General features: G+C 38.4%; 1 long non-coding RNA gene across 1 annotated transcript; it reads right to left on the bottom strand.

Moving 5' to 3' along the window:
- Positions 1 to 3000: 3000 nt before the first annotated feature.
- On the bottom strand, positions 3001 to 6530 carry LOC132112777 (uncharacterized). Its single transcript, XR_009425039.1, has 2 exons — positions 4142 to 6530; positions 3001 to 4090 (listed from the first exon to the last, which is right to left on the bottom strand). It is a non-coding gene; the product is annotated as an uncharacterized LOC132112777 (long non-coding RNA).
- Between the last annotated feature and the right edge of the window lie 3591 nt (positions 6531 to 10121).

Raw genomic sequence — 10121 nt, 5'->3', positions numbered from 1 at the left:
CTTGTGTGTTGCATTTTCCCCTTGTTTGACTAAATACTTTGTCATGCACTAACCTGTGTCCCAAACTGCCTGGTCCCCCTCCACCCAGCACCCACACTCTTCTCCTACACTAGCTGCCTGCACACTTCACCCCTTCTTCTCCTTTGTTCATGTCGGTGCATTAAAACGACTCCTGCAAAACTGCTGGCGTTCAGCAGTGTCAGAATAAAGATGCTGCACAAAGCTTCAAGTGTGTTTGCTGTCTGAAGAAGTGAGTTCACAGTATGAACAATTTGGTTGGTCTGTTCTTCTTGGTACTTTGAGGGTTGGTTTTACCTGTATCCATGGATGAGTGTTTAATTGTCTTAAACACAATATGCCTTTCTTGTGAGGAAGCCATCTGATTGTAAATCCACCTTAATAGTGAATAAGTAGTTGGGTTAAGTGCTTATTTAACTCATACTTAGTTCAATGAAATAATTCAATTAATTACCCCATGAAACTTAATGTTTGAGCCAGATCAAAGAAAAAAAATGGTATAGCCATTGGAGATTTTACTTCTCACAAGCTGAAATGTGTTTTCTGGTTCATTGATCAGCTTTTCTTACATGGAGTCACATTGGTTTTACATAAAACGGTTTCATTATATACAATGCTGAAATTAGAAATGTGTGTGATCGTGGGATTTTTGTCAGCGATGTTGATTTTCTTGTTTACTACTTAATCAGCTTCTCGGTGGCGCTGTTTCCGCATCTATCGTGAATGGGGATGCAAGGTTTTGGTTTTGTGTGTTAAGCAATGCTTGTATGTGTTAGGTAATCGTTAAAATTCCTTTGAAATCATCGTTAGAATATTGAGTAACTTTATATTTATCAAAGTTGCATGTCAGCGTCCTAAAATCACAACGGGAGGCCTTCAATACTCCGACAGAAGGACAGGTTTAATCCTAAAATGGCGGCACTATGATGATATGAACGTGTTTGTTCAACAGGGGGCGTTAAAACTTCATTTTTTCGCCTCCAAAAACTGATGTAAACGACCCGTTTGATTGAATGAAAAGAATAGGACCTCGCATTTATGAAACTGGATGATTTAATGAGATTTAAAACGATGTTTTTTTTTCTTCCGTTTCGCAACAAAAGAAATCCAAATTAAGTTGAATAAATATAACTCTAAAGGCTTAGTTCACATTTTCTCCCCCTTGTGTCATTCCAATACTATATGATGTTCTTTCTTTTCTGAAACAAAAATAAAATTATTTTGAGAAATGTTCCACATTTATATATATATATATATTCCACAGAAGAAAGGAAGTCATACAGTTTTGGAATGGCACAAGGGTGAGTAAAGGAAGATAGATTTTTTTTTCTGGATGAACAATACCTTTGAAAATCCTCCTTTAAAACAATTGCCTGAATACATTTACCTGTTCAGAACAGAAATGTGGGTTTAATGTTACATAGTAAATAAAGAGACTAAATATTAGTAAATATATATATATATTTTTTTTTTTACCTTAAACCGTTGCAAAGATTATTGCGGTGGCCTTACACACTAGTAAGTAAATCAAACATGGCTCGCAGAGTGAAGATTTGTTTATTTCAGTGTGCACAACATTAAGCCTTTCACTTTATTTTTGTAGGTAAAATGAACAGAGGCATTTCGAACAGAGTAAATGCAATTTTACGTTTTACTATCCAACGGTTTTGAGCTTGGATAATTTGTCAGAGGCCTCTGTGTCAGTGGTCACAGCCATCAATCAGTTAAACCTTTTAATTGATGACAGTGCAGCAGAGTTCTGCCTGCTTAAGTACTAAGGCTAAGTGTTTACAAGAACCATCATATGCTCCTGAATTACTTCGTTTTGATGTGTGTATGGCCATATGTGTATGTATTTGTGTATATATTTAGAGCATAAGAGATATTAACCTGTCAATGAGGATACTTGTGTAGTGTGCTGATATTCAGGATGCTTGTTTTTTTTTTGTTTTTTTTTTTACATATGAGGAGGAAATAAGATGCATCACATGGCTCAACCTCCTGTCTGTCTATATATCATGCCGCCTGAGGGGCCCTTCTCTGACCTCGGCCTCCCTCTCCCCAGGGACCCCAAAACCTCTCGGGATCCCCAGACAGCATGAAGGTGGGGAGGGGAACGGCACGTGTCTCTGAAACCGTTGATGTCGTGTGTTTAAGACAGATGCAGTCTTGTCTGTCCATGTGTCTACTGTCATTCTTCTCTGAAAATAGAGCAAACTAAATAGTGCACATGCCTGATGGTGTTTACATTGTGATTAACTTTTTTGGTGTTAAAACTGTAGGGTGCCTACAACCATTTCATTTTAGCAAGAAAAAGCTTGATATATAGCTTTATCTTGCTACTTTGAGATCAATCGCTATAACAGTGCAGGCCACAGGAAAGTCTGCAGCGATTTTCAGGCTTTTAGATCATATGATATCCGTGTGGCCGCTGATATCAGGCTGCAGCTGAATAACAAAGAGATGCAGGCCTGAACTCAATCAGTCTCGGGTTTAAGAGCAATAGATATTGTGAATTTCCGATTTAGGTTCTTCTTGTACCCCCAGACAGTATTATCGCTTTTTATCCGGCTGCCGTTGCTGTCCAGATTGCGAGCGGGGTGAGGGGCTCCGTTTATCAGTGTGTTGACAGTCGAACAGCCGCGTGCGTTCAGCGCATTATCAAGAGCACGCGCGTGTATTTTTGCCATTAGTAACGCCTGGCCATGTCTGCAAAAGATGCGATTTACATAATAAAATCATTTCTGTACTACACTGAGGGACCGATTTATTTCAAACGAATATGTATATATGGAGGTAGAACGAAAATATTAAAGGGTCCTTTTAAATGTTCTTTCAATTGCATAAAATGTGTTTAACACAAGTTAAAAATAAAACGGATAAATAGCACGATTTTTTTTTACAAAGATTACAATCTGAATAAGCTAATTCATTATATAGCCTACTTATGCAAAGTTTTGCGCATGATGTCTCATTTTATAGATTTAAATGATCCTTCTCTTTATAAGCATTGGCTATTTGTATATTTATTTATATAACAAAGAAATCATCAAAATTAATTTATTTAAAACATTTATTAATTGTAATTTGCTCTTAATTTAAAATTATATTAAGATGTTTTACATTTGCTAATCCTCACGCATATTTGTCATATCTCTGTTTTTTATTTCTCCTTGTAGAGGATTTTGAAATACTATAGGGCTAAATAAATAAATAAAAACAATTAATTAATTCAATTCGTATTATTTGTAAATATGTTTTTCCAGAGACATAATAGCTAGACACACTAAAATTTTAGGCTATTGTTGAAATGTTTTAATTCAAATGCTTCTCGTTTTATAATAATCCATTATTCTTTTATACAAAATACAATTGTTATACGTCAAAAATATTTAACTTATTCCTGATCGTTATGGGTTTGCAGAATCGAGTGTAGCACGTAACCTCAACATGGTTAAAGTCTAAGATAACGTTCCTCTAAATCACACTGCAATTGTAAAATATTTTTTTTATCATGCAAAAATGCAATGCTGTTGTGCAAAATGGTCCTTCGTGGTGATCAAGATTTGAAGTCGTCATAAGAACAAATATGGAAGTGTGGAAAAAAATGAATACGTCTCAAAGGTTTGTTTGAAAAACACTCGTTGTAAATCTATATAAGCTTACAATTCAACACCAGCAACGTCATATGCAATCTGAATGACTGTCAGAGTGATTAATATTTGCTTTTATTGTCTTCTCAGTTGTGTTCCATCGACGGAAATTTAGCCTAAGGGGCAGCGCCTCATTCCAGACCCTCTTTGCCTTTCTTTTGTGAGTAAAATTCATCATTAGTCATAAATAAATACGTAAACTTTGACCCCTCTAAACATCTGCGCCACGTGCCTAGAGCAGATAGGTGATTTATTACTGCCAGCTTGATTTGAATGGCAGGAACGTGACGTTGTTTATCTAGGGTATTAGGTAAATCTTAGGGTAAATCCTAACTAGGGTACAGGGTACATAAGGCCTTGTGTGTTGGTGTTTGTACTCTTCTCCTGTTTAAAATGGGCAGTAGCAGGTTGTAACAAACCTTAATGTTCTTCTCCTGTTTAAAATGGACAGTAGCAGTTTTGTAACAAACCTTAATAATACCCTAGTTAAGATTTTCTTAACTTAAGTAGTTAATTGCAACAGGCGCCTGATCTTACTCTTAATTCGCTGCGTCACATGGTTTGGGCAGTGGTGTAAGAAATGAGAGAATTGTGAAATATTATAGTCTTTAAAAAAAATCTGCACAAATTTTATGGGTGATGTTTAAAGCCCTTAATCCCATACCCACTACACTGTGTTTGCATATTACACTCCATTGCTTGTAATGATGGCTTGTGTTGTGAAATGTAGGTCATAATGCAACCTTTGCATTTTTCGATTTTTGCACAGCATTGCCACTTAATATAATCTCATGGTTTGGAAGAGATACAGCCATGCCTTAATCATTATATGCATATTAGGCCCGTGTTCATGTGTTTTTGTTTAATTTAATGAATATTCGATGGTCCACTTAAGTGTTTGGCATGTTTAAAGGGATTAGCTGGTTGCATGATATCAGATAGGGGTTGGCAGTGTGATGGTGCAGTGTTTTTGTTTTATTGTGCACACATGATGTCTAGTATGCAACCATAGTGTCCATACTAAACATGACTTTGTCCCGTCGATCGGTCGCTCAGGTGAGTGCTGCTGTTGGCTTCTCTCTTGGCATTCACCGCGTGCCTTAATTGTATTGAAATTAAATCAAGGTCCACTGTGAACACAAAGAGCAAAAACCCAAGTTTCCGAACGTCGTCCACTTTGTCTTTTCCTACAAACTCTCTCCGTTCAGTCTGTTTCTGCAGTCTGGTCTGTTTTCATGGCTAACGGTTCAGTCGTGCACTTCAGTATCTCTGCCGGTTCTGTATTTGGTCCCTATGCATTCTTCATAGTCTGTTGTTGTCCTTCAGTACAATACCATGTTTCCGTACTCATCTAAAATTCCTTCCTTCTCACCTGTCCTCCTCCTTCTGCATCTGATGTGGGCTTCGCTGGTGTTAGTGCAGTCCAAACAAGAAGTACTAATCGTGCACAATCACACTCACACACTCACAAACACTTACAAACGCACTATCGCACATCTTTCCGAGGATTCTCCCTGTGCCTGCAAGATTTCAATTGCATTATTCTCCTCTTCGATTGGCCTAGATGTGTGTTAAGGACAAAACATACATGACAGTGCAACACAGTGTTTCTCATGGTCATATTTTACACACATACACAAAAAGATCCCTTTTAAAAACATTCAGACCTAACCCACAATTCTAGCTGGACTCTGTACCGAATACATTTCCTGAAAAATTACAAGAGAGAGAGAGGGATAGAGAGAGAGAGATAAAGAGGATCTACCTTTTGTTGTACACATTCTGCAAGAAGCCCTGGCACCTTGCCTTCTGTTTCATTCCATTAGACCTTTTCCCTCTCTCGGCCAAACAAAGAGGACCAGCAAAGCAATGCGTGAAGGATAAGTGAAGATGCAAAGCTATGCTCTGCTCTCCCCCTCGTCCATTCAGCACGTCTACCGCCATGATGAGACGGCTGCCAGCATCACAATGTAAAGCTAGCGCTTCCCTATGACAGTCTGTTCTCTCCCCCTCTCTCCCCACCTCTCTCTCTGTCTTTTATTTCTCTCACTCTCTCTCAGCATATGAGCACCTATACGGCAAGTAAAAACAAATACAGTAAAAATCACATCACATAAAATGAGTTGAAGCTGACAATGACATTGAAGCTGATAAATGCATACGTTACAGAGAACATGTACATGTATTTTGGAAAATAATAATAATAATAATAATATTTCAAAACACATCAGTTACAGCCACAAGCATCAGATCACATACAACAATTACCCAGTAGCACGAAGCACAGTCTATTTCTTCAAAACTATTGACATTAAGCAGCAAATTATCTTTAGCTTCGTTCTTTTTCCTCACATTCTCGCCCTAGCAGAGAAAAAACAAGCGTATATCCTGGTTTTTACTGTTCTCTTAATTCCGTCAGTTCTCGCTATTCTCCATCCAAGGGTGAACAGGGGGTCCTGCCGAAGCTATCTGCCCCAGCTGAAGCTCCTTTTCCTGGGGGCTGGAGAGCGGGATTGCAAGGGGAGATGTTCTGGGGGTGGGGTGGAGGGGGTTTAGGGGAGAGGTAGGCAGGTAGGAAGGTTTTCACGCATGCAGGAAGGGAAAAACAGGTGCTGGGATGCCGCAGCCGCTTAAAAACCAAAACAACAACAACAACAAAAAAAAGAGGAGTATTCTCCCCTGTGAGAAAATCAGCCTGAGAAAATCCAGCAGTGCACGTCACTAAAAAATTAAAAAAACAAAACAACGAAAAGCTGAGAATGCGCATATACATATATAAACACATCATATATGTATACATATCCAGAGGAAGAGGGAAGGAGCAGGTATGCAAGGGATGAGCGGTTCACACACACGGACACACACACACTGCGCTGCGCACACGCTCGGGCTACAATTTATGCTCTCCGTTTGACACCACCCCCACCTCATACATACATACGCGCTCACACACACGTGCGTGTAACGTCCCAGCTGATCGTGGTAGAGAGATTAGATTGTGGGGACAGCTGGCAGGGATTACACACACAGGGGGTTGACTGAGCAGGGGAGGGGAGACCCTCTCTGACCAAGATGTATACACACACACACACACACACTAAATTGCACATAAATACAGGAAGAAAGTGTGCAGCATCACGTTTACCTAGAAATGCACTGATATCCCATAAATGGCTGCTATTTTTGGAAATAAGGTAAACACACACTCATAAACTGAATGCAGCTGAGCACGCATGTAGACGTTGAGGGTTAATGTATGGTAATACATACTGACTGCTAGGGGGTGGCGGGGTGACACAGTTGACCTTTGACCCTGAACCACTCCATCTTTTCAGGGTGATCAGCTGATTGCAAAAGGGGGGCCTTGGGGAGGCAACCCAATATGCTTCCATGACACGCACGCACACACACACTGAGACGATGCATCATGCATGATATAACACGAGCCACTACTTCACTAATGCGTAGTATCACTGTGAATCAGCGGGACGGGAGCTTCAAATGCAAAATACATTTTCATTTTAAATCGGTGTTTCTTCGTTCGTCTGCATCACACTTGATGGTGTTAAATCTGGAAGCGTTTCAAATCGTGATACCCCAGTGCACTAGCTGTAAAAAAAGAGATCAATACTGTTTAGTCTTGGATTTTGAACAGCATTTGAACTATATCTGACATTTAAATCAATTCTATGCTTCAGCATTTTCTGCTGCGGAGGACTGGAAGAACATTCTGTTATTTGAAAAAATATCATTTAAAAAATTTACTTAAAGTATGCATGGCTATGTTGTAAACATTTTGACTTTTTGATATATAGAAATAATGTGTGTTAATGTAATTCAAATATTTCACATACATGGAGTATTTTAATTAAAATATATTCATATAAATGTATAAATTGTTTTATTATTATAAATTAATGAAGCGGCACCACAATAATATTTTTAATGGAGCTAAAAAGGGAATGTTGTGGGCGAGTAAACCTCTACAACTGTCTTTAAAACAGCGTGCTTGTGTGTAGCATGCTGAAAATGTCTCCTCGCTCTATTTATGTCTTTGTCAGTGCATGTATATTCCTGCATGAGATCATTATTGTATATTATTGCATTTTATGTGTGTGTATGCCCTAGGCAAATCAAACAGAAATTAAGGCTATGTAAACGGTAGAGATTAGGGCCAGTGTGTGTGTGTGTGTGTGTCAGCACTAGCATAGCCTTCATTCCTCCTAGCAATACTGTCCTCTGAGTGCACTTTAATCTGTAATCTGACAGATTAGCAAATAGGAGCGTTTGAGCTGGATTATCGCTTCATTACAAATGACGAGCATCCCAGGACCTGCTTCTTGTGTGTGTGTGTGTGTGTGTGTGTGTGTGTGTGTGTGTGTGTGTGTGTGTGTGTGTTGGCATAGTCTGTATTCTTTGTGTCTGTGTGGTTGCGTGCTGTTGTGTGGTAAGAGCTTAATTTAAATACACTTCCACGATAGTGTGGGTGTTTCTTTAAAAGTGACTGAATTCATCACATTTAAAAACAATATATATATTTGTAAATATTTTTTCCTGTCCTTTATGTTAAAAGGACACATTTTCAGGCTTCATTTATTTTTTCAAAATTCATTTCTTTTAATCCCAGAGTTCTTATCTTGTAAGTCAGTATCAGATTAAAATTTCCATCTAAAAATAAATAAACAAAAACAAAGCAGCCAGATGTTCTGTTGAGGCGGTCGGTCTTTGCGCTGCATCATTTTAAAGAGGTCACATAACAGATGGGTTGCTAAAACGTCCTCACTGATGAGCCGAAATGGGACATTTACAAGATTACAAAGACTAAAGCTAAATGAGTTTAAAACCTAAACCTGCAGTATTTAAGGGTGAAAGATCATTATTTTAAACTAATGCAAGCTACAGCGTGCAAGTGGGAAAAAGCAGAGCGGTGCACAGTTGCACGTTAAGATGTGTGTTGTGTTTCTTCGTTTTTTGTGCTTTTGTGTCCTCCTGCTTTAAGGGTATATGGGTATAATGCTGAGTTGGCCATTATATGTGTGTCTCGGGAGTGTGTGTTTGCTTATGGGCTATGCACATGTGTATGTGAGCGAGCACTGATGCGTGTGTGTCTGTGCAGAATGCTTGGTAGGTCGTTTGGTAAATCCGGCAGCATGTGCTATTGTGTTCGCTGCTGCACTAACATGCATGCACACATATATAAAAGCATGAAATGCGCAGACAAATGAAACAAAAAATACAATTTATTGTTAAATCAACACATTAACGGGATAGTTCACCTGAAAATGAAAATATTGCTGCCATTTATTCACCCTCATGTTGTTCCAAACCTGTATGCCTTTCATTCTTCTTTGGAACACAAAAGAAGATATTTTAAAGGATTTAGCAACTGTTTTTTGAAAGGCATTTTTCAAAATATCTGCAACAAAAATACAACTTGTTGTTAACAATTTAATGGGATAGTTCACCTAAAAATGTAAAATCCTGTCACCATTTATTAACCCTCATGTTGTTCCTGACCAGTATTACTTTTGTTCTTCTGTGGAACACAAAAGAAAATATTCTGAAGAATGTAACAGTTTATCAAATGGCTTTTTTCTCAAATATCTGCAACAAAAAGCAGAGCTTGTTAGTAAAAAAAAAAAAAGGGAGAGTTCACCTTCACATCACCATTTATTCACCTTCATGTTGTTTCCAACCTACATGGCATTATAACCTATTTATAACCTTTAAGATATTTTAAAAATGCATTTTACAAAAGCTCTTTCTTTATGTATGAAGTCATACCTCTTTGCATTTACAGGATGGTTACAGAATTTAAATTTTTGGGTGTACTGTGCCCTTAACACAATAGCTAGTATATGATGAATAGTTATTTCCTCTAATCATATCTGAAAAATATTATCCTGCTGGGTGAAAAATGTACAGCTCTGCAGCTTTAATTTGTCATACATGTATATAGCAGTAAAGCGCATACTAGAATACGGTAGAGGATGTGCTGCTAGTTATGGCAGTGCGCAGTGCAGTCTCCAGTGTACAGCTGAAAGCATGAGCTCTCGGTCATGAGCGCTTCATTGTGGATGGATCGATGCCCTACTCTCCCCCGGTCACTGGTGCCCTCCAGTGCCCTTAATATTAGTGGCAATTTCATTAGCTCTGACCACATCATACTGATAGAGAGGGCGGTGGGGGATTTGGGTTTGCTAATTAAGTAGAAGTGCAGAAGTGTTTTTATTTTATTTTATTGAAATGACATCCCATTTTACATTTCTTTCATACCTCAGATGATTATTCGTTCTCTTTGTAGTTGAAGCTCTGGAATACTGCATTTGGAATGGGATCTAGCATCTTATGGTGCTTCTTGAAATAATGATGCTACTAGACCCTACAACATGACTAATTCTCCCCAAAAAATGGATGGGAACTTCTCTTTCTATCTCTGTTTCTCTCTCT

This window comes from Carassius carassius, chromosome 32 (genome assembly GCF_963082965.1).
Source record: "Carassius carassius chromosome 32, fCarCar2.1, whole genome shotgun sequence".
NCBI classification, from domain to species: domain Eukaryota; kingdom Metazoa; phylum Chordata; class Actinopteri; order Cypriniformes; family Cyprinidae; genus Carassius; species Carassius carassius.
Note: the sequence above shows the minus strand (reverse complement) of the source record. Positions and strands in the feature narration are given on the sequence as shown.